Below are 25,476 nucleotides of genomic sequence, written 5' to 3' on the forward strand. Positions count from 1 at the left end.
GGGAGATCTCCCTGCAGTAGTTTGTGTCTCTGCCCCTCCCACAATGGGGAGATTTCCCTGCAGTAGTTTATGTCTCTGCCCCTTCCACAATGGGGAGATTTCCCTGCAGTAGTTTGTGTCTCTGCCCCTCCCACAATGGGGAGATTTCCCTGCCGTAGTTTTTGTTTCTGCCCCTCCCACAATGGGGAGATTTCCCTGCCATAGTTTTTGTCTCTGCCCCTCCCACAATGGGGAGATTTCCCTGCAGTAGTTTTTGTCTCTGCCCCTCCCACAATGGGGAGATTTCCCTGCAGTAGTTTTTGTCTCTGCCCCTCCCACAATGGGGAGATTCCCTGTAGTAGTTTGTATCTCTGCCCCTCCCACAATGGGGAGATTCCCTATAGTAGTTTGTGTCTCTGCCCCTCCCACAATGGGGGGAGATATGGAGGGAGAAAGCTCACCTTGCATATCCAATGTTTGGCACAGACGGGGGGCTTTTTCCACTTTATAGCTTCAAAGATCCTCTTCTGAGCTGAAAGACATAACAGGGTTCAAGGCTGCAGATCCTCCAAATTCATGTAGACCCGGTTTACACCAATGGGGTGCGGGAAACGTTGTGAATCCTGTGCATTTCCCACACCGGATTGCAATCACATCGCGTTCGTGCCATCTGGTGCCGGTGTCAATGATAAATGAATGACACCCCAAAACAGATGACAAAACACGATGCACGGGATTGGACAGTGGAAGTCAGTAGGGCTGCACCTCATTTACTGAGCTCTCGAGCAACTGCACTCGCAAGGTGCCCAATCTATTTGCCTTTAGTAAATCCACTCCTAGGTTTCCTTATAGCATGTGATCAGCGTGTGCGGCTCGTGTTGTTCCGAATCGAAATTCGGACGCAATTTTCGGTGATTCAGACCAATCCGAATTCCGGAATAACAATAGTAATAAATTTCATGGAATCCGTAATAACAAAACTCAATTTTGTTTGAAATTCGGATTGAATTTGAATTGCATTAAAAAATGAAATCAAATTAGAAAACAGATTTGAAATATAAACATATTGCTGATCTCCTTCAAAGTGTGTGTTGGCATTAGAATAGATACATCTTCCGAAATTCACAATAATAGAATAAAACAGAAAATAAAAGAATAGAAAGGAATAGAATAGAAAAAAATAACTGAATGCACTGTATTTGAATGGAATAGAAAGAATATAGCCATTTTCCGAAATTCAAAAATAATAGGATAGAATAAAACAATAGAAAATAATAGAAAAAAAATAAAATAGAAAATAAAATAGAATAAAATGCAATAGAATAGAAAAAAATAAAAGAGAAAAAAAAACAGAATATATTTGAATTGAATAAAATAGAAATGCAAATTTTAAAAAGAATAGAATAGAATAAAACAGATTAGAATAAAATAGAACACAAAATAAAGAAATGTAACCGAATAGAACAAAAACAATGGAATAGAGTAGAAAAGAATATAATAGAAAATCAAAAATAGAAAATAACAGAAAATAATATAATAGAAAATAAAAGAATAGGAAAAAAAACAATATAATAGAAATAAATAAAAGAGAAAAAAAGACAGAATATATTTGAATAGAGCAAAATAGAAATGAAAATTTGAAAAGAATAGAAAATAATAAAACAGAACAGACTAAAATAGAATACAAATGATAGAAATGAAACCGAATAGAACAAAAAACAATGGAATAGAGTAGAAAAAAAATAAAAAATAAAATAAAAAATATAAAATAATAGAAAATAAAAGAATAGAATAGCATAAACTACAATAGAATAGAAAAGAAAAAAACAGAATATCTTTAACACCTATAGCAGATTGATGGCCGGGCGGGGCATTTGCCATTGTGACTGGGCATCATATGTCGTCCTGTCAAAACGAGCCACCCTGCTTTGATCTCTCCCGACCCCGCTGTTTCCTCTCTCCCGACCCCGCTGTTTCCTCTCTCCTGACTCTGCTTTGATCTCTCCCGACCCCGCTGTTTCCTCTCTCCTGACCCTGCTTTGATCTCTCCTGATCCCGCTGTTTTCTCTCTCCTGACCCTGCTTTGTTCTCTCCTGACCCCGCTGTTTCCTCTCTCCCAACCCCACTGTTTCCTCTCTCCTGACCCTGCTTTGATCTCTCCTGACCCCACTGTTTCCTCTCTCCCAACCCCACTGTTTCCTCTCTCCTGGTCCCCCTATTTCCTCTCTCCTGACCCTGCTTTCATCTCACCTGACTACGCTGCTTCCTCTCTCCCAGCCACAATGTTTCCTGTCTCCTGACTCTGCTTTGATCTCTCCCAACCCCGCTGTTTCCTCTCTCCTGACCCTGCTTTGATCTCTCCCAACCCCGCTGTTTCCTCTCTCCTGACCCTGCTTTGATCTCTCCCAACCCCACTGTTTCCTCTCTCCTGACCCTGCTTTGATCTCTCCCAACCCCGCTGTTTCCTCTCTCCCAACCTTGCTGTTTCCTCTCTCCTGACCCTGCTTTGATCTCTCCCAACCCCGCTGTTTCCTCTCTCCTGACCCTGCTTTGATCTCTCCCAACCCCGCTGTTTCCTCTCTCCCAACCTCGCTGTTTCCTCTCTCCTGACCCTGCTTTGATAACTCCCAGCCCCACTGTTTCCTCTCTCCTGACCCTGCGTTGATATCTCCCGTCCCCACTGTTTCCTCTCTCCTGACCCTGCTTTGATCTCTCCTGACCCCACTGTTTCCTCTCTCCTGACCCTGCTTTGATCTCTCCTCTCCCCACTGTTTCCTCTCTCCCTGCCATGATGTTTCCTCTCTAATGACCCTGCTTTGATCTCTCCCAGCCCCACTGTTTCCTCTCTCCTGGCCCCACTGTTTCCTCTCTCCTGACCTCTCGCATTGAAATCCACCTGACCAGCAGCCTGAGCTCTGTCCAGCCGAGACCGAGCCAAGGTCAGACGATTACTAATTGACCAGCTCCAGAACTGAGCATTCTGGTCTGCTAGTCAAGTGCGTGGAGACATTTTGCCACTTGGTGCCTTTCCCGTAAATTTGAAAGTGACCTGTCAGGGGAGTGAGATGGCCTGGGGCTCCCCCAAAGTGTGCGACCTTTGCGACCCTAGTAGTTCTGTCACTGATTCTCTATCTACACCTTCTCCCTGGGCCAACTGATAGCTTTTCACAGTTACCCATCTAGCCTTCTAATAATTCTAGTAATTTTGCACTGTAACTGTATTGTCTCCCTTTTCAGTGTAAAGCGATACGATTGAGGCATCAACAGCGAGGCTCTTTCTGTCCATACATCATACATCTGCATCAGAGGTTGGTCATCAGCTCTGAGGAAAGGGATTTGTCCCCGAAATGCGTCAGCCATTTGACCGCACTGACAGTGAGAACACCTTGCCTGCCGTTGTGGCCATCGTCATTTTTCTATGCTTTTTAGATCCATGCTTTGTCTGTGAGTATGTTTTTATTATCTCATTCCTACAATAAACCTTGGATAATGCACTAGGTGTGTGCGCCGCCTGTTTTCTCTCTATAAAGCTATACGAAAACTGTTTTCTATAGAAATCCTAAATAACAGTAATACTAATGATTTAGGAAAGCAGCGGGACATTTTGATTGAAATAGAGTTGGCCAAAAGTACACTAGAGACAAAATACAGTTTTATTATATTTAGAAGACTGCAGATAACACAGCAATGCAAAACTGTCCAGCAGCAAGACAACTTTGAATAGTACGGCTAGGCCCACATCTACTGGAGACAAAGAGTCCATCCTGGGCTACAAGAATGAAGACCCTGCAGAGGACACAGCAGTGTAAACTGGGCCAACAGCCAGTGGTGTACTTAAGTTTTGTGCTGCCCTAGGCAACACAAAAATCTGCCCCCACGGACAATGACCAAACCCCCCCTTCCCCCTCCTGCAGAGAAAACCTGACATTGACCAACAACACCCCTGCCCCCCACCTCGGAGAGCCTTCCACTACCCCCCCCCCCGGCAATAGAGAGAAAGACACTCATCTTCACAGCTCCGGACACCCCAGGGAACGAGAGTCAGGCTCTGCATACACCATCAAGCAACCTCTCTCGGATCCCACCTGGTCCCCATGGCATGCGTGTCCCTTCTTTCATACCTTCTTCTGGGGAGGAGGAGCTGCCCCCCTGAAAAATGCCACCCTAGTTTGCCTTGTGGTAAATATGCCCCTGCCAACAGCAGAACTGTTTTAATGAAAGAGAATTGGCCAAAATGTTCTAGAGAAGCCTTCCCACGCTTTTTAACATGGAGGACTAGCACGACTATGTAAAAAAACTTTCACACCTACTCTCTTTACATCTTTGAGAGATGCACAGGGAACATTGAAAAACAATCCTCTAGACATTATTTCCATTTTAGAAAACTTCTACCAAACTCTATATGGCTCAGATCCTATAGACACTTGTAATGTACCGCCTGGCGGCACCTCTAGCAACCCACGGGATAGGATTCCCAAGAGCGCGGAGTCTAAGTCCCAGTCTGCTTGTTCACCAGGGCCCCTGATGGTGGGGATGGACTCGGAGCAGAGAGAGACCAGGTCACGGCCCCTGAGAACAAACCACCCTGGTAGAGGGATCCGCCAGAGGTATATACTGGGGAAGAGCCTGACGTGAAGAGGCGGATAGGTCCGTGCAGGATGGATGGATGGTGAAGTAGAAGCGTGGTCAGACAGGCTGGGTCGGTAACGGTGGGGACAGCGTGGTACAAGGCAGCAGGCGCAGAGTAGTCGGGTCACTCGCTGGGTCAGTAACAGGAGGTCAGATCCAATACGGGTATCCAAAAGAGAAGTCAAAACAGGCCAGGGGTCAGGGCAGGAGAAGTCAGCAGAGGTCAGGATCAAAGCAGATATAATACAAACTCTAAATATCCCTACGAAAAGTATCACTCTCACCCTTGAAAGTGTAAACAAAATATAAATAATATCTTTTCGATGCTCCCTCTACCACCCCCAACAGTGCAACAACATATATCAGCAAATGTCCACATATGAGTCCATATATAGTGCTTTTTCAATATATAGTGCTTTTTCAAACGTTGGGGACGTAAGGACGTAACACTACAACTTCAAACCGGAAGGAGCGGCACGGCCATCTTGGATACTGGAGTTCAGCTATATGGACTGTGGGAGAGGATGGACGCTGGCGTTCTCTATGTAAGCTGTGAATAAATTTGTGAATTCCTTTTTATATACTCCACTGAGTCTTGTATTATCTGCCCCTTTGAGGAACGGGGAAGGTGGATTGGAAGCAGCAGGAAGCTTCCGGAGAGGGGGAAATTTTGGACTGCCTTGAAGGAGTTTTTGCTTGGTCTGCATTGGAAGAGGGTAATGGTATTTTATATCACAAGAGAGATGGCACTATTTCATTTTGATGCATGTGATCTTCCATGAGAGGGTAATGGTATTTAGTACATTTGGATGGTGACACTGGTTGTGGAGTGTTGCACTAAATCACATTTTTGGAGTGTTGATTTGTCACGGGTGGGAGTTTAGGAGGAATCACTTTTAGTTTCACGAGTGCTTTTTTCTGTTGTAATGATAATGCACTATATTGAGTTTATATTTTTTTGAGGTATCCTGATTTGAGGTTCCAGGATCAAAGCAGGGTCAGCAGCAATCAATAACAGGTACACAGAAGCAGGAACAGGGAGATTAGACCATACGGCAACCTGTGTCAGTGCAGAGCAGATTTAAATAGCGTGCCCTGCACTGTCATTGATGCCAGGCGCGCGCCCACGATCCTGAGTAAGCATGCGCGAGTGCAGTCGCCATCGCGGCCGCCCAGGACCCAGCGCCCGCATGCCAGTGCAAATCAGCGCACCGCGCCTGCGCAGAGCCGCGCCACGATGGATACTGACAACACTACTAAAGCCACCTCCTTCATGAACCTTATAACTTTGCCACAGTTAGACCCAACCTCACTCCAGGCTTTAAACGCTCCCATTACTCAGGCGGATGTATCGCTAGCTATTAAATCACTCACGAACAGTAAAGCCTCGGGGCTTGATGGCTATACAGCCAAATTTTACAATTTCATGGCCAAAACCCTTTCCCCTACCTTACAATCAGTGTTCCAATCAATTCAGGCAGGAGGGGACTACCTTCCCTCCGGATTCCAAGGCCACATTAAACTGATTGCCAAAAAAGATAAAGACCCGATGGAACCTGGATTGTACCGTCCAATATCACTGCTGAATCTCGATGCAAAACTCCTGTCAAAAATTATCGCCTCTCGCCTAGCAACTATTCTACCCACCTATTCATCCTTCCCAAGCGGGTTTTGTGCAGGGACGTTCAGCAGCTTTGAATATTCAGAAGGTGATATCCGCCCTGAGTCAAGCTTCTAACAGCACACTCCTAGACGCAGCAATAATCTCATTAGACGCTGAAAAGGCATTTGACAACGTCAATTTTGAATGGCTTTTCTTAGCACTAAAGAAGTTTGGATTTGAAGGCCCTTTTATGCATCTGATCCAAACCATGTATTCATCCCCAACAGCCCGAGTTATGGCAGCAGGTCACATATCCAACCCTATTCAACTCCACAAGGGCACTAGACAGGGGTGCCCTTTGTCCCCTTTACTTTTTAACTTGGCCCTAGAACCATTAGCACGCTTCCTCTTATTTCACTCTGACCTTCATGGCATCACAATCAGGCAACAGGAGTTGATGCTTGTCTTGTTTGCAGATGACATTCTAATTTTTACCTCGACCTACCGTATATTCAACATATTTTCTCCTCCTTCCACTTTTGCTCAGGGCTCCGCATAAATTTCTCTAAAAGTGAGGTGCTTCCATTGTTTCACTCCCGCCTCCCGGTATGGAAGCAAAACTCGACCTTTAAAATCGCTACTAAATATATCACTTATTTAGGCATAAAGATAGGGAAACTAGCTTCATCTTTATATACGCTAAACTATACGCCCACAATCGCTAAAATTATTGGGGGATTGGAAATGTGGAAGGACTTACCGCTTTCTCTCCTGGGCAGATCCCACCTTTTTAAGGTGGTAAGTTTTCCGAAACTTCTCTACCCGCTTCAAACCATACCTCTTCTCCTTAAACACAGTGCCATAACGAGGCTAAATCGGGCAATATCAACATTTTTATGGAAAGGCAAACGTCCCCGCATAGCACTTGCTAAATTATTCCTACCAAGATGCGAGGGAGGCTCCGGCCTCCTAAACGTTCAAATTTATAATCTCTCATGCCTGCTTCGTATAGGCCTAGACTGGCTCACCCAATCCTCCAAATATTCCAATTACCGCATTGAATTTGCACTAGCACATCCCTATGATCTCTCAGCCTTATTACACTCCAATGTCACTACCACCCCGCCTAAAACATAACCTCCTCATCCGTGATACCCTTATTACATGGAGGGAAGTCAGGCGTAAACTAGGGGTCTCCCCGTGGCTCTCACGCTTTCTTCCTATTCACCAAAACCCTTCCTTTCCTCCCCCACAATCCCATGATGCTTATGACACTTGGAGAGTTCAAAACCTAACTTTGGTACAACAATTATACGACACCTCTACGGATTCCCCAAAATCTCTCAACAGTGTCCTACAAACCTACGGACTTCCAGCACATCACTTTTTCTATATGCTTCAAGTAAGGAACTTTGTCAACTCCGTTGCACTTATTAAATCTACCAGATTTCAGTCGACATTTATTGATGTCTTGGCGAACTCTCGAAAATACTTTTCAAACATATATAGACCGCTGAACCTTCTATATGCCAAACCTTTTGAGACATTCAATGCTGTGAAATCCTGGTTCAAAGATTTCAATAACGCATTCACAGCTGACCAATTACTATCAGGCTTCAATTCCACATTTGCCTTCAATCACAATGAATTCTGGCATAAGCAACAACTTAAGATTCTACACCGTGCCTACATGCCCTGTCTCTACTCCAAGACTGACCCAGCTCTGTCTACCTGCCCTTTATGTAGAACTCAAAAACCGTCAATACAATATAGATTCTGGCTCTGCTCTGCTATTTCCACATTCTGGAATCAAGTGGTAAATTTCATATCCGTTATCACTACCTTCCGGCTACCCATCCACCCGCTACCATTACTCTTCCGCTATATGGAACAGCCAGTCATTGGTCTCTTCTCCTGTCAAACGTCATCCTTCAGAAATAATAAATCTTGGATATCAACATGCCTCCTAATAGCAAGATGGGTCATTCTCCAAAAATGGGTCTCCAACTGCCATCCAACTATGACGGACATCAAACAAGAACTCAACTACCTTCTACGTCTGGATAGACTCAATCTAATCACCTCCCCGGCTCCTATCTTACAGGATCGCTATCCGTACAGGAGCAGGCCTCCTTTATCCAGAATTCTAACATTTTAACTCGTCCAATGAAACCCTCCCACGAAGCCGGTGGTATCGGAACTATCATCTATTTGACTAGTTGACTTTAGATTCAATTACTAAGTTGGTAAAGTGCAATGTTTTACTTTCACTGACCTTCTCCTCTTCTCTTTTACTCCCTCTCCATCCTCACCTCAACTGTATCTTGACCCACTATTTAATCTCTTAATTTAGGCTTATATACCCACTCGACACTATCATCACAACATAGACCCACACCAGTCAATTGGAGGGTGACACTTCTTCCACATTACTCATGGTGGAACCCCTCAACTACTAATCACTGACTTTCATCTCCCTTTTCTTCTTCTCCCTCATTCTTTCATCTCTCTTCAATCTACCTAGGTACAATTCTCCCTATTATTATTATTATTATTATTATTATTATTATTACATGGAGTTTATATAGCGCCAAAGGGTTTGCTCAGCGCTGTACAATAGGGGGGACAATACATGGCACAGTACAACAACAACAAACAACGTACGAGGGGTAAGAGGGCCCTACTCTTTCGAGCTTACAATCTAGGAGGGAGGGGGTAGAGGTACAGTAGGAAGTGGCTGAGGGGAATGAGGGGTGGGAAGAAAGAGGGAGAATGGCTGTTAGGTGAGGGTGGGGTAGGCTTCCCTGAAGAGATGGGTTTTGAGGGAGCGCCTGAATGTGGGGAGGGAAGGCGACAGTCTGATGGATTGGGGCAGTGAGTTCCAGAGGATGGGGGAGGACCTGGAGAAGTCCTGCAGTCGTGCATGGGAGGAGGAGACCAGGGAGCAGGATAGAAGGAGGTCCTGTGAGGAGCGAAGGGTACGGGTAGGGCGGTACTTGGTGATCAGGTTGGTGAGGTAGTCAGGGGCAGTGTTGTGAACGGCTTTGTAGGTCAGGGTTAGGAGTTTAAATTTGATGCGTTGGGCAATCGGGAGCCAGTGGAGGGAGAGGCAGAGGGGGGTGGCAGAGGTGGAGCGGGTGGTGAGGTGGATGAGTCTAGCCGCTGAGTTCAGGATGGTCTGGAGCGGGGAGAGCCTGCACTTGGGTAGGCCGGTGAGAAGAGAATTACAGTAGTCAAGGCGTGAGATGATGAGGGAGTGTACTAGAAGTTTGGTGGTGTCTGGGGTGAGGAAGGTACGTATCTTGGCGATGTTGCGAAGATGGAGCCTGCATGTGTTTGTGAGTGATTTGACATGCGGTTGGAAGGAGAGGTTCGAGTCAAGTCCCTACTCCTCTATATTCCTTTACTCCAGCTTCCATAAGGTTCCTATCATCATTCTTCAACAATCTCATCCAAGCCGATTACTTCATCTGTTCATAATCCCCCCCCCTCTCCAACTTTCTCTTTTCTTACTTCTCTTTTATCCTTTTCACCTACTCCCAACTCCCAAACTCTCAGATATTTCCTTTCTCTCTACCTTCTTTTGACATGTTATTGGTAGGTAACAGATGACATCTGTGTACATCTTAACCATTCAACATCATCTACTGGCAAATCACAACATCATATCAAGTCTTGAATGCATAATTCCTACTGGCTATTATTTCTACACACAAACTTCTTGCCTACCACTTCCTCACATCACTTTCTTCGCTATTCATCTACGCAAACTTTATACCTTAGTATCATATCAATGCCTTTTCGTAACTGCTATCATCACGCTAAGGACATTTTATTTGCCGCAACATTATCTCTCTGACTAGAAATGATGTAACATTGGTGTCATTATGGAACAAAAAACATTGGTGTCATAACTGCCTCATCATTTTGTTCTTGTTTTACCGTGTTAAAACCCAATAAATATTCTTTTAAAAAAAAACATGGAGGAACCCTTGAAATAACTTTTTGGCTTTTTTAGGAATGCCTACTAATCTTTATTATATCTACAGCTCACAGTATATTAGTGTGATGGTCAGTGGGAAGAATGCTCCTTATATTTGTGGTTAGTGGGAAGAATTCCCCTCTTACAGATAGCTACAAAGGTGATGCGGGAGGCAGAAATTGTTCATTGCTTAAGGAACCTCTAGTAACCTCTGGAGGAACCCTGATTGACAAATCCTGGTCTAGAGACTCAGAACACAGACAGATGGTGCGCTGCAAGAAGGAGGAGGAGGTGAGGAGCCGACATAATGCCTCCTCACCACCTGTCAAATAACCTCTAAAAAGTGATCACACAGATCATCTTCAGAGGTCACAATATGTGTAAATATTCCCTTGGACTTTTACTGACAGACTGTTTCAACTGCTAATTCAGAGGTGAACAGGTAATGTAACGCATACTGATACACAGACACAATGTACATTTCCAAGTGAAGATCGCACACTGGATGAGAGATTCCAGAAAATTTCATCTAGCCATCTCTGGAATGAAGTATTTACTGGAGAGCCGTGATATAATGTATCACTAACTGACAGAGCAGTATACTGGCAGTGGTGACACAGGACAACGTACCGACACTCAACAGACAGAGGTGGTGGTGATGATGTTGGTGGTGGTGGCAACACAAACCAAAGGTGGTGGTGGTGGGAACACAGACCAGATAAAGGTGATAGTGATGATGGTGGTGGGAACACAGACCAGATAAAGGTGATAGTGATGATAGTGGTGGGAACACATACCAGATAAAGGTGATAGTGATAATGGTGGTGGTGGGAACACAGACCAGATAAAGGTGATAGTGATGATGGTGGTGGTGGGAACACAGACCAGATAAAGGTGATAGTGATGATGGTGGTGGTGGGAACACAGACCAAGCAAAGGTGGTGGTGGTGGGAACACAGACCAGATAAAGGTGATAGTGATGATGGTGGTGGTGGGAACACAGACCAAGCAAAGGTGGTGGTGGTGGGAACACAGACCAGATAAAGGTGATAGTGATGATGGTGGTGGTGGGAACACAGACCAGAAAAAGGTGATAGTGATGATGGTGGTGGTGGGAACACAGACCAAGCAAAGGTGGTGGTGGTGGGAACACAGACCAGATAAAGGTGATAGTGATGATGGTGGTGGTGGGAACACAGACCAAGCAAAGGTGGTGGTGGTGGGAACACAGACCAGATAAAGGTGATAGTGATGATGGTGGTGGGAACACATACCAGATAAAGGTGATAGTGATGATGGTGGTGGGAACACATACCAGATAAAGGTGATAGTGATGATGGTGGTGGTGGGAACACAGACCAGATAAAGGTGATAGTGATGATGGTGGTGGTGGGAACACAGACCAAGCAAAGGTGGTGGTGGTGGGAACACAGACCAGATAAAGGTGATAGTGATGATGGTGGTGGTGGGAACACAGACCAGATAAAGGTGATAGTGATGATGGTGGTGGTGGGAACACAGACCAGAAAAAGGTGATAGTGATGATGGTGGTGGTGGGAACACAGACCAGAAAAAGGTGATAGTGATGATGGTGGTGGTGGGAACACAGACCAAGCAAAGGTGGTGGTGGTGGGAACACAGACCAGATAAAGGTGATAGTGATGATGGTGGTGGTGGGAACACAGACCAGATAAAGGTGATAGTGATGATGGTGGTGGTGGGAACACAGACCAGAAAAAGGTGATAGTGATGATGGTGGTGGTGGGAACACAGACCAGAAAAAGGTGATAGTGATGATGGTGGTGGTGGGAACACAGACCAAGCAAAGGTGGTGGTGGTGGTGGGAACACAGACCAGATAAAGGTGATAGTGATGATGGTGGTGGTGGGAACACAGACCAAGCAAAGGTGGTGGTGGAGGGACAAACTGGACACAGGTGGTAGTGATGGGACACACACAGACCAGGTGTAGGTGGCACTGGTGAGTGGGGGCGCATATCAGATATAGGCAGTGCCGGATTTAGACCTTGGGGGGGCACATCAAGTTTGGGGGACCCTCAACATAGAAATTAAATTATATGAAAAATAAACAAGTGAACGTTCTCAATTTTATTGACTGTAGGAATCCACATGACACAGGTAATTGGAACTGGCAAGCCGTACAATACACTACAATTTATAGAAGTCTTTCTTCCTGCACTCAGCATCTGCAAAATCTTTACCTTACTCATTAAACTGTATCATCCTGAGGACACGGCTTTCCACAGTCAGTAGGCGCAGAACACTTAGTATTTCATGGATCATCATGGTTCTCAGATAGTTCGTTATCAGTGCCAATTTGCTGAACAACACAAATCAGACACAGGTGGAGATGATGAGGGGGCACAAACCAGACAACGATGATGGAGATGGTAGGGGGATAAAGACCAGAAAAAGGTGGTGGTGGGGAAGATACACAAAGGACACAGCTAACAGTAGGGGGAAAGACCAAACACAGGTTGGGGAGAATAGACCAGGCATAGCTGATGGAGGTGGGGGGACATAGACCAAACACAGGTTGTTGCAGTAGGGGGGACACGGACCAGACATAGGTGGTGGCAGTAGGGGTGGACACAGACTAGCCTCAGATGATGGTTATGGTGATGGCAAAGGACACAAACCAGAGAAGGTGGTTGGGAGACATAGGATGGGCAACGTTGGTGTTGGGGAGAACATATAAAGGATACACGTGGTGGCAATGGAGGGGAAATCAGACACCATTGGTGGTATTGTATGACCCAGATCAGGTACTGATTGTTGGAAAGACAGACTGGACACAAGTGGTGAGGGACACACACCAGACATACTGTAAGTGGTGAAGGTGGGGAGGCAAAGACCAGGCACAGATGACAGTGGAAGGACCCAGACCAGACAGGACATAGGTAGTGGTAGTGGGGGCACAAAAGCTGGACATGGGTGATGTTGGAAGAGACACCGACCGGATATAGATGATGGTAGTGGGGCAACATAGACTGTCAGTGGATTGTGTGTTCATCGCAATCCTATAAAATCTATATTGCTGACTTTGCATAGAAATCTCAGTGACAAGATTGTATGGTGTGCAAGGTTGGGGAGATATTGGAGGATCACTATCTCAGACACTCACCTGAGAAATGGCTGGGGAGGAGTAGAAAAGCAGTGATCTTAATCCAAACCAAGGTGACCACTATGAGAATCCCCTCCAGAGACCTCCGCACTTCCTCTATCACTCTGCATAGCACTCTCTCTCTCTGGATGTAGATACAACGTTGGTCTCACAGTGTGCACAACTTTCCTTCTAGATGTAGATACATCGGTGTCCCTCCTGTCAGCGTGTGCAGCCCTTCTTGATGATTTTATGATGGGATGCTGGGATAAGGTTCTTTAGTGTGCAAGCTGAAAACCGATTTTCTGTGTGTAGTCTCTTCCAAGTGACATTGGCCCTGGAACTATATAGGCACCACCAGAAGGTAGGTCAATCAGCCACTGCTCAAGGAACCCCAGCCACATCTGAAGGTCTTATCATAGAAAAGCTATAGCAGAAGTATTATCCTGGGACTGCAAGGACAAATGTTCTATCATAAAGTTCTGTGGACAAAGGTGCTTTCCATAAAATAAAATGAGGAGAAAGTTCAGTTCTCTCCACAATAAACAACTGTTAAAGGATTGTTTCCTTGTACCATGCAAACAATTGGACAAATGTGACAATCATGTATTTTTTCTATTCAGTAGAGTACTCCATAAGATGACACTCTGCTTCAGTATTGTTTTAGTGCTATGTGCTGTATATCATACAAGTTGAAGTTTCTTGCTCGCAGGGCTGAGCTGAAACATTCTAGTTTAATCCTTGGAGGTTCCGCTGAACATATCAAAAGCTCAGATGCCAAATCCAAACCCCAATGAAGTTAATGGAAGCTAAATCTGTCAACTCAAATTTCTCTCTTTTTTCAGGTGAATAGCCAAGGGTTTGGCCAACAGAAAGTGCATGTGGGGGGCTGGGAACTGCCCCAGAGGACATATGCCTGCATAAAAATGGAAATAAATACAGTTTTGTGGGGATCAGTGACCTGACCACTGTAATTCTGAAAGGGCAACATTAAAAATGCATTATTCTTAAGGAAAAAAAAACTGCTTGGGGGAGGAGGGTCAAAACCTGCCAGGGAGTATCCACCAGGGGCGGACTGACCATTTGGGAACTCGGGCACTGCCCGAGGGCCCGGGGTCAGTAGGGGGCCCCATGAGATGCCCCTGGTACCTTTTTCATAGGCTTTTTTGAGTTTGGGCAAGGACACAGGGGCCCCATGATCCCCTATTGCCCGGGGGCCCTATGAGTCGTCAGTCCGCCCCTGGTATCAACTTCAACACTGCAATCAGTATATATATGTTGCAGCTTTGAAGTGGTTTACCAGGGCTATGGCTGAAGCTGACAGCCATAACCCCTTTTTTTTTTTAGCTGGCGATTGTTTCTGATAAAAGCAATCTGAGTGGCCAATTAGCCACTGTATCGCTTTCAGAAGCAGCAGGAGAGGCTGAGATACGATCTGGTGGTCCATGCAGCTGGCCATAGAGGTGAGGAGAGACCAGATCATCTTTCCTCACCTCTATGATCTAGAAGGTCAGGAGTGACGTCTCTTCTGGTTTAGGGTGAATGTTAACAATTTTTTTTTTATTTGATGCTTTCAAGAGTAGAGGAGAGGTCTGAGTTCTTTTAGACCCAAGATGTCTCCATAAAAAGGGACCTGTCACTCCATATTTCTATCACAAAGGATGTTTACATTTCTTGTGATAGGAATAAAAAAACAAAATTAAAGGGACAATTTAAAATAACAAATATATAAAAAGTAAAACACATAATAATAATGATAAAATTTAAAGCACCACATTCCTCTGTGCTCATGTGTATAAACAAACGCATAAGTTGCGCATGCATACAGTATGTAAACGGAGTTCGCACCACACACGTTAGAGTGAGAGCGATAATTCCAGCGCTAGACCTCCTCTGCAACTCTAAACTAGGCAGGAGTAGCATTGGCGACTATCATCTTGAATAAAGTATTGATCTTGGATTAAGTATTGAGCTTTGCTCGGCTCTGCATTTCAGCAAATGCACAAAGCGAGAAGCCGACAACTTCAAATACTAATCAGACTGCAGGTGACCAGTTTACCCATCCAGCTCTTTCATCTCTTACCTAGTCTGCTTCTTCATCTCACTAATCTAACATGCACCCCCCCACTCCTCCTTCTCACAATTGTATCCTCTCTTCAAACTCTCTCTCCTTCACCACTCAGCTTATATATATCACCCTCACTCCTTTCTTCACCGTATTACTGTACTCATCAACTGATAATTCTGAACCCACATACTAATAAAACCACCAGGACACTGGAGCCTGTCCCTCCATATAAGTCATACTCCCATATTACCTCCCTCACCCTTCTGCTTCTCCTGACATCTGGAGACATTTCCCCAAATCCTGAGCTGCCATCTTTTTCCTTTGATCAACACACCCGGCACCCCCTATCCTCCAACAGCAGCCGCAATCCACACAATCTAGTTACTATTCCTCTTCTTCCTAGAACCAGCCTCCACTTTTCCTGTGTCCTCTGAAATGCCGCTCTGTCTGTAACAATCTCACCTCTGTCCACCACCTTTTTGTCACAAACTCCTACAAACTTGCTTGCAATTACGGAAACCTGGCTTCATGAATCTGACTTTCCCTCTCCTGCTGCCCTCTCCCATGGTGGTCTCTTCTGGACTCTCCCAGGTCTAGCGGAGGGAAAGGAGGTGGAGTTGGAATCCTCCTATCCCCTCAAAGCACTTTTAAGGTCTTTCATTCACCTCCCTTTCTGTCCCTTTCCTCATTTTAAGCTCACTCTATTCATCTGTTCTCTCCAGTGTATTTATTAATTGCTGTGATCTGTCATCCTCCTGGACCGGTATCAAGCTTCCTTGATGACTTCTCTGCCTGGCTGCCCTACTTTCTCTCTTCTGAAATTCCCGCAATCATTCTCGGTGACTTCAACATCTCTGTTACTCTTAACACTCCTGCTACCTCTAAACTTCTGAGCCTAACCACTTCTTTTGACCTAAAACAATGGGCGCATGCTTCTACTCACTCCAATGGTAACTGCCTCAACCTTGTATTCTCCTACCTATGCACTCCTTGCAACCTCACCAACTTTCCTCTTCCTCTCTCTGATCACTCCCTTATTAGCTTCACTCTCTCCTTGGCTTCCTCCTCCTTGTCTTCCAACTACCAAACAGTTACCCATAGAAACCTTTGTTATCTTAACCCCTCTCTTTTTTTTGGCAGCAGATTGTCTCTATGACAAAATCTCAGCCCTGTCCTGCCCCAACCTGGCCACTTATGTCTACAACAGTTCACTGTCATCCTCCGTCGACACATTGGCCCCCCTCACTACACACAGAATTAGTCCCCAACCACTACAGCTCTGGCAAACAGACAATCCCAGATGCCTCAAAAAATGTAGCTGTGCTCTGGAGCGTTTATGGTGCAAGACTAAGGCCCAGAAAGACTTTGACCATGTGACAGAAGCGTAGGCAGGACAGAACACACAAAGACGATGGTAAACACACAAAGCTTTATTGAACTATGGAAGACACTCAATCAGGGCAGTTCATGGCACTCTGCAACATATGGCTTGTAGGGACACTCACGGTAAGTGGGCTCATGGGGACTCAGAGGGACCTTGGCTGCGGTGTCTGACCTCAGCACAACTCCCACACAGCTCTCTAGGGACAACACCTGACTCAAGGGGACTCAGCGGAATCTTGGCTGTGGGGTCTGACCTCAGCACAACTCCCACACAGCTCTCTAGGGACAACACCTGACTCAAGGGGACTCAGCGGGATCTTGGCTGTGGGGTCTGACCTCAGCACAACTCCCACACAGCTCTCTAGGGACAACACCTGACTCAAGGGGACTCAGCGGGATCTTGGCTGGGGAATCCGATTCGGGTAGCGATGGCTCAAGTACTCAGGGGGGCAGTCCAGATAGCGATAATCCGGGTACGCAATGGGGCAGTTCAGGTAAGGGTAATCCGAGCACACAATAGGGTCAGTTCAAGCAAGGGTAGTCTGAGCACACAATGGGACAGTTCATGGCAAGGGTAATCTGGGCACACAATGGGGTTAGTTCAGGACACTCCACAACATGCGACTTGTAGGGACACTGTAAGGGACCGCCCGGCGGTACCACTAGCGCTCCACTGATTAGGCGCTCCCAGGGCACGGAGTCTTAGCCCCAGGGTACTTGTTCACCAGAGCCCCTGATGGTGGGGATGGACTTGGAGTACCCTGAGACCAGGTCGTGGCTCCTGAGCACGCCTGTCAGTGGTAGGGGTATTCGCCAGGGGCTCCCACGGGGAAGAGCCTGATGTGAGGAGGTCGGGAGGCCCCGGTGGGATGGATGGATGAGCAGGTGCAAGGTCAGACAAGCCGGGTCGGTAACAGTGGGGTCGGTGCGGTACAAAGCAGCGGGCAGAGAATAGTCGGGTCACACGCCAGGTCAGCAACAGGAGGTCAGATCTAGTAAGGGACATCCAGGAGAGAGGTCAGGCAAGCCAGGGGTCAGAGTGGGAGAATACAGCAAGGGTCAGGTCCAATCCGGGTCAGCAACTTATAGGAAACAGGATCACAGGTACAGGTATGCAGAAGAGACCAGAAGGCACTGAATGACAGCTCAGGGCCGTTTAAATATCGCGCCCTGCGTTGTCATTGGTGCCCGGCGCGCGACCGCGGTTCCTACTGCGCATGCGCAAGCCTGAATGCCGCGGTCGGCCAGGAACTGGTGCCCACGTCCCTGCAGAGAGCGGCGCACTGCGCCTGCGCCGGGACCAGCGCCGCGGGGATCCCTGACAGACACTCACGGGAGGCAGCTTGCAGACACTCAGCAGCAGGCGGCTTGTAGGGACACTCACGGTAGGCAGCTTGCAGACACTCAGCAGCAGGCAGATTGTAGGGACACTCACGGGAGGCGGCTTGCAGACACTCAGCAGCAGGTGGCTTGTAGGGACACTCACAGCGGTCAGTGGACAGGGACCCTCCCAGCAGTCAGCTTTCCAGGGACAACAGCGATCAGTGGACAGGGCCCTCACAGTGGTCAGCTTTCCAGGGACAGCAGCGAGCAGCGGCCGTCACAGTGGTCAGGTTGAGACAGGGGCCCTCACAGCAGTCAGCTTTCCAGGGACAACAGCGATCAGCAGGCAGGGGCCCTCACAGCGGTCAACTTTCCAGGGACAGCAGCGGGAGTCCTGGCTGTGGGGTCTGGCCTCAGCTCAGACCCCACACAACACTTCTCCTGAGCGCAGATCAACACAGCAGGCTTGCAGATAGGAACACAGCAGGCTTCAGGGGCTTGGCAGACTCTTGGCTGTGGGGTCTGGCCTCAGAGCAGACCCCGCACAGTACACTGTCCCGAGCGGGGATCGAGCACACACACAGTCATGGATGGGCGTTGGGTCCTGCACCGGCCATTTTAGGCTGCCCAGGACGCTTCCCGGTAGCCCCGACAATGGCCGGCCCAACGCTGTGTTTCCGGGCAACGAGGCACGCCCCCTTGACATGAGCCGCACTCTCGAGTGTGCGGCCTTTGTCTGTCGGCGAGTGCAGGCGCGGGAATCTCCTGTGCCCGCGCTGAAGTCGCCAGGGCCGTGCGGCGTCAGGCTGACTGTCGTGGCCCGGAACATCCCTGCGGGAGACTTGCCCCTCTCTGGCCGCATGGCCGGAGAGGTGCGAATCTCACTGCAGGGGACCATCTTCTTCCCTCCAGCTGCTCCAGATGGGGGAAGATGAGTGACAGGGGAAGATGAGAGTCACACCTCTCATCCTGTGCGGCCCGGCTTCAAAGGGCCATGACAGAATGAGGGGGGGGTCTGGAAGAGGAGCAGGCACTCCGTGACAGACCAATATAAATCTGCCCTTCAAAAATACAATACTTGTCTCCACATTGCCAAACAGACCTATTTTATCCCTCTCATTAACACCCTCTCACACAATCCCCTACTTCGTCCTTCTCTAACTCCACCCACTAACTCACTCACTGCCTAGGAGATCGCAAATCACTTCACAAATAAGATTGATACAATTCGTGACAAGATCTCTACTGTACAGATATCTCCCTCACCCTACACTCCTTGTCCACCAGACATCTCCCTCACCCTGCACTCCTTGCCCACCAGACATCTCCCTCCACCCTACACTCCTTGTCCACCAGACATCTCCCTCACCCTGCACTCTTTGTCCACCAGACATCTCCCTCACCCTACACTCCTTGTCCACCAGACATCTCCCTCACCCTACACTCCTTGTCCACCAGACATCTCCCTCACCCTACACTCCTTGTCCACCAGACATCTCCCTCACCCTACACTCCTTGTCCACCAGACATCTCCCTCCACCCTACACTCCTTGTCCACCAGACATCTCCCTCACCCTACACTCTTTGTCCACCAGACATCTCCCTCACCCTACACCCCTTGTCCACCTGCACAATCTATACTTCCCTTGTGTAATCCAGCTACTATAGAGGAGGTTGGTAAACTGTTTTCTAAAGCCCACCTAACCACCTGCCCCCTGGACCCTGTTCAAGTACTCTGGTCACCCTCTGGCTCTATCCTTCACTCTTGAACTCATATCTTCAATCTCTCCCTTTCTACTGGCATCTTCCCCAACTCTCTAAAATATACGCCAGTCACCCCCATACTTAAAAAGACCTCACTGGACACCACCAATCTTAGCAATCTAAAAAATTTTGGAAAGAAACATGCGGAGAATGACACATGGGGACTTGTCTCAAAGATTGTAAGAGATTGTCCCCCTCAGTCTTATAAGTACCAGTGCAATCTTTGGGCTCCTTTGCATGGTAGTCCAATTGTAAGATAATCGGAACCTCCAGGATCATTTGAAAAGTTTCTTTATCAAACATTGTAAAACCATTACCAGATAAAGCACATTGAGTAAGATGTAATGTGATCGTTCTAAAGTTCAATTCTCCTTTTGCCAAAAAAAAAAAAACAATTAGTTGCACTACACGTAAAAATAAATAAATAAGTCATAAAGCTCTGGACGCAAAACAGACCTCCTCTTGGTGGTAACTCAATATTATCCAATCCAGTGCCGGACAATACATGAGCAAAGTATTGGAGTAACACACTGTTACCAAAAAAACATAAATAGGGCCTGTGATGTCTCCAGATCATATGAGGGGATACAAACAGCAACATAAACATGACATAGGGTCTAAAGGTGGGAATACATGATCAGAAAATCGACCGATCGGTCATCCGACGACCAAGAGGCGTTCGTTCATTGGTCGAAACCGTGGCTCACATTAACCAATCTAAAAAAATTGTTCGTTGGGCAATACATAGTGTTGACGTCTTCCGTACAAGTGAAAGTGATGCGGTGTGCTTTTGACCTTGTAGCCACGCCCGTCCGGCCAGAACGAGCGATATACAATTACCAGCAATGAGTATAATATTGTTTATTACATGATCTATATACATAATGAGTGATACATAAAATATAATCTGCAGAATTCTGGCTTCATGATCTCATTACTTTTAACATTTGGATTTTTCATTCGTGTTTACCAAAATTCCTTGGACATCACCATCCGGGTCATCTCCTGTTTCCGCTCATGCGTGATGGCTCTTGATAGATATTTTTCGTACGACCGTCATACCACCGCATAGAAAATCAGTCGTTTGTATGCGAAACGACAACATTTTTCACTGTTTTTCAACCGGATTTTTTCGTTCACAATATCGTTATCGGTTAAAACATCCTGCTCATCAACGAAGAGAAAATCGTGGTTCCGTGAAATTTTTCGTACGATTTTCTTATAACCATTCCACAATCCATCCAAAACTAGAAAAAAAAGTTCTAATAAAACACCTGAAGGACATTTTGGGGGAATTTTATCTTTATAAGTTGTCTCTGCTTCCAAAAAGGTCCTCGCAGAGAACTGCTAAACAGGACAGAAGTGTCCAATCCCAGCCCATCACTCCACTCAGACTATGTGCTGAGTGATCCAAATGGGCATCTGTACAGCTCCACCCCTAACAAGTCATCTGTGTCTGTAGAGCTGAACTCAGGTCATGGCTCAGACCTCACCCAGCCCCCCTGGCTCTCCTATGGAACTCGGTGATCTAAGGACTATAATTCAGATCTTTCGGTGAGTAAATGGAAGTAGCTGAGCTCTTTCTTGTTGAACCTCTTTAAACAAAGTCGAAATGGAAAAGCAAGAGGAGCATTTGAACAGCAGAGAAGATGGAATTTTATGCATCACTGGTTTCCACTAGCAGTTGGTATATGCAGGTTCTACCACCTACCTTCAAGTGCAAGAGACGCGGGGACCACCAACAGCAACACCACCAGCACACTCAGCTCCATCTCCTTGAATGACCTACAAAATTAAAGAAAATAATTATTAATTATAATTAATCACTGCTAAGCAATAGAGATGTCCTTGACGTTCCAGTCGAACATATTCTGTGAACACACGAACCTTCAGAGCATTCGACACTCTGACAGTGCATTATGATTGGCCAAAGCAATGCACCTGATGCTTTGGCCAATCATAGCACAATTGGTAGGAGCTAGCGGTGACGTCATTGTTAGCGCCACTCAATTGTTTACATCTGACTGGCAAATGTCAGATGTGGCGAGTGCTCGGCGCATGCAAATGGGTCTGTGGGCGTCATTTTTTAAACATTTCGGCAAGTCAGTTTCTTCGTGACAACGCTGGCCGCCATGATTGACGATGGATTACAAAGATGGAACCATTTTTTTTTTAAATAAAGGACTTGTCAGAGACTGTCTCCTGTCGTTTTTTACACTACACTTTTTGTCAGGGATCCCGGCCGCTCAGCGTCGCGCGCATGCGCAGATCGCCGATTCTTCCTGGCCGGCGAACACAGAGATCGTGGCGGCGGCCGCGCATGCGCAGTAGCAATCGCGGCCGCACCAATGGAAACACAGGGCGCCCTATTTAAATCTGCCCTGTGCATTTCCAAATTGCCGCAAGGTCTTGTTCCTGTTCCTGTGTCCCTGCTAGTACGTTTCCTTGTTGCCAAACTCTGCCTGTTCTGATTACGCTGACCCTCTCCTGCTCTGACCCCGGCTCGTTCCTGACCATCCCTCTGCCTGACCCTCGGTACCACGCTGCCCGCTACCTGCTGAACCTGGCTTGTGACCCCGACCATTCTCCGCTTGCTCCCCCTGTACCACGCTGCCCGCACTATACCGACCCGGCTAGTCTGACCTCGCTCACCCCTAGCAGTCGCCCATCCATCCCGCTCGGATCGGGATCTGTCATCCCATCCATCCCGCTCGGATCGGGGTCTGTCATCCCCTTCACAGCAGGCTCATCCCGGGCACATACCCTCAGCGGGACCCCTCTGCCACCGCCGGGGGTGCCCAGGGACGCGACCTGGTTCCAGTCTTGCACCAAGTCCATCCCCACCATCAGGGGCCCTGGTGAAAAGGCAGACTGGGACTTAGACTCCGCGTCCTGGGAAACCCCGTGCTGTGGACCACTAGAGATCCCGTTGGGCTGAGCCTGACACTTTTTTTTGTGAATGAGTAGCGGTACTATGTGTAGCAAGCAGTTCAACCATTTTGCTCCAGCCCTCCATTTTGTTAAGAATTCCCCATGTTGTCCCATCATCCCCCTCCCTCTCTGTTCATTTACAGTGACATGTGGCCTGAGTGATGAGGAGTGTCACAGAAGGCCAGAGCACAGCAGGGCGCTCCGAGCTATAAAACCCCCAAGGGAGCTGGGGCCTCCTGTCTAAAAAACCTGTGCAATCTGGCACCTCAAGGTGGATAACCCAAGCCTTCCCCTGAGTTCAAAGACATTCCAGAGGAGTAAGAAAATAGATAACACTTTTAAAATCCATTTTTCCCCTGTGTCTCATATCTTGGAATACTTCAGATTGGCAACGAGAAGACAAACAGTTTGATATGTCACTCTCCTTGGCTGGAATATATAGGAAAGCAGAAAATTTCATCTCTTGAACCATTCAAGTATGTATTTTATATTTCATATCTAACCGTTCCTCAGATGTGTCTGCATATTAATCTACCCGTGGGTGGAATGTTACTTGTGCCTAGGAAAAGTTATGAGCCAAAATATGAGCTAGGAGAGATTTTGGTTCTAGTTTGGGTCTCCACCCAGACACCGCTCCCCAAATGAGGCATTGGTCCTTGGCTTCAGAGACACCCCCTGCTGGGGGACTACAAAATAGGCTGTCAGGCCTAAGAGTGAAAGTTGAAGAATTCTCCCATTTAACATCAGAACCAACCTGGGAGACCGTGCCCTTTTGCTCTGAAACTTGATCTGCTTAACCCAAGGCTGATTGGCAAGTACTTTAACCCTTTAACCTCCTTTCTGTTACCTCTTTGCTGTGCTGTTGTTCTTTGTAAATATATACATCTTTTTTCTGTAAATATTTTCATTGCATCCTTTTGACCTTTTAGTAATAAATCTTTTCTTCTGAAAGTGTTGAACTGTTTCTATAGCTCGTCAATGCAACTTACGAATTCCTGCAGCTGAAGAGTGCTACTATGTGTGTTTAACCCTCTGTATAACCTGTCTGCGGTGACAGTGGTATACAGATGATTATCTCAATCATTATAGTGTTATTGCTGGTATTGCCGAGTTTCCTCTTTCTCTGTACAAAAAGGCAGTGATGGCAGTGTGAAGGGTTAATTGTGTAATTAACTTGACCCAGTAACAATCGCCCAGGCTGCCGGTACATCGATTGTGGTCCATTAGCTGGAAAATCTTTGTGCAGGGTGTAGCTGGGCATGGCATTGTTATGAACGTGACATCGCGGTTTTAGATTGGCTGGTCCTTTGGTCACAAATTTTGTGAGAAGGTCAGGGATCTGATGCCGCAAACGTCACACCATGTACCTCATACTCAATCACATGGGGGGGCGGGATCTGGGGGCACCCTTGTTAAAGGGGTCTTCCAGATTCAAATAAGCCCCCCGCCCGCAGACCCCCACAACCACAGGCCAGGGTTGTGGGGAAGAGGCCCTTGTGCCCATCAACATGGGGACAAGGCACTTTGGGGGGGAGCCCCCTTACCTCAAAGCACCCCCCCATGTTGAGGGCATTTAGCCTGGTATGGTTCAGGAGGGGGGTGCTCACTCGTCCCCCCCTTTCCTGACCTGCTGGGCTTCATGCTCGGATAAGGGTCTGGTATGGATTTTGGTAGGTCCCCATGACATTTTTTTTTTAAATTTGGCATGAGGGTTCCCCTCAAAATCCATACCATACCCAAAGGGCTTGGTATGGATGAGGGGGAACCCCATGCCATTTTTTTGCTAAATTTTTATTTGTCAGCAATTCTTTTTACATTCAGCTGTCAGCGGAGAATCCCACTGACAGCTGAAACATTAAAGAATGTTTTCACTGCTAAAATACCTCATGACTTAACATAACTCATGCCGTATGTTAGTAGCATTTTTTAGCGAATGCCAATTTTTTGCCAATGCTCAGATGCTGTAAGATACCGCTTAGTGAATTGTCCCCTGGTTTTGCGGTCAAACTTTCATTAGGTTCAAATGTTCGACCGTTAACCGAACAGGGGGGGTGTTCGGCCCATCACTACTGAGCAATAATTCAGCATTTGTTTAGTAGACAAAGAATGGGACTTTATGGCCAAAGGTACCTGGACATCCCCTTCAATGAGTGGAAATGGCTTTGCAGACTCAGATGTATACCTGGACAGATGTACATTCTACATCAACAAACACGGTTCGTCACACTGACAGAGGAATCATCGTAGTGAAGGGCCCACCGACTGGCACCATTACAGGACACCATCTCTGAGACTAGAATGATCTTCAAATGTCTGCCCTGCTGGGATGACTCCACTAATAGGGAGTGATGAGATGGTGCAGTGGTCAGTAAGAGTTCGATATTGATAAATGTCATGGGCAAAGGCAGGAGCGGACTGACCATTTGAGCACTCGGGCACTGCCCGAGGGCCTGGGCTCAGTGGGGTGCCCCATGAGATGCCCCTGGTACCTTTCATTGGCTTTTTCATAGGCTTTTTTAGGTTTGGGCGAGGACACAGGGGCCTCATGATCCCCTATTGCCCAGGGGCCCCATGAGTTGTCAGTCCGCCCCTGGGCTAAGGAAACCTTTTTCTTCACCTATGAAGCCTGGATGAAATACTCCCAATGTTTGCTTTCCTACATCCTGACTTATTTCCAAGACACGGCAGATA

At 47.0% G+C, this 25,476-nt stretch overlaps 1 protein-coding gene across 1 annotated transcript in view; it reads right to left on the reverse strand.

Annotated features, from left to right (window-relative positions):
• The window catches only part of LOC149451867 (uncharacterized), a 55,898-nt gene extending 42,182 nt beyond the window's left edge, over positions 1 to 13,716 (reverse strand). The window contains exons 1-2 of the mRNA XM_089690044.1: positions 13,338 to 13,716; positions 441 to 511 (exon numbers count right to left, since the gene is read on the reverse strand). The gene's annotated coding sequence lies outside the window, so the exon portion shown is untranslated. The remainder of the gene's footprint in view (positions 1 to 440; positions 512 to 13,337) is intronic.
• Positions 13,717 to 25,476: the final 11,760 nt, after the last annotated feature.

This window comes from Staurois parvus, unplaced genomic scaffold (assembly GCF_062004578.1).
Source record: "Staurois parvus isolate SC_StPar_1 unplaced genomic scaffold, SC_StPar_1.0 ptg000512l, whole genome shotgun sequence".
In the NCBI taxonomy this organism is placed as follows: Eukaryota; Metazoa; Chordata; class Amphibia; order Anura; family Ranidae; genus Staurois; species Staurois parvus.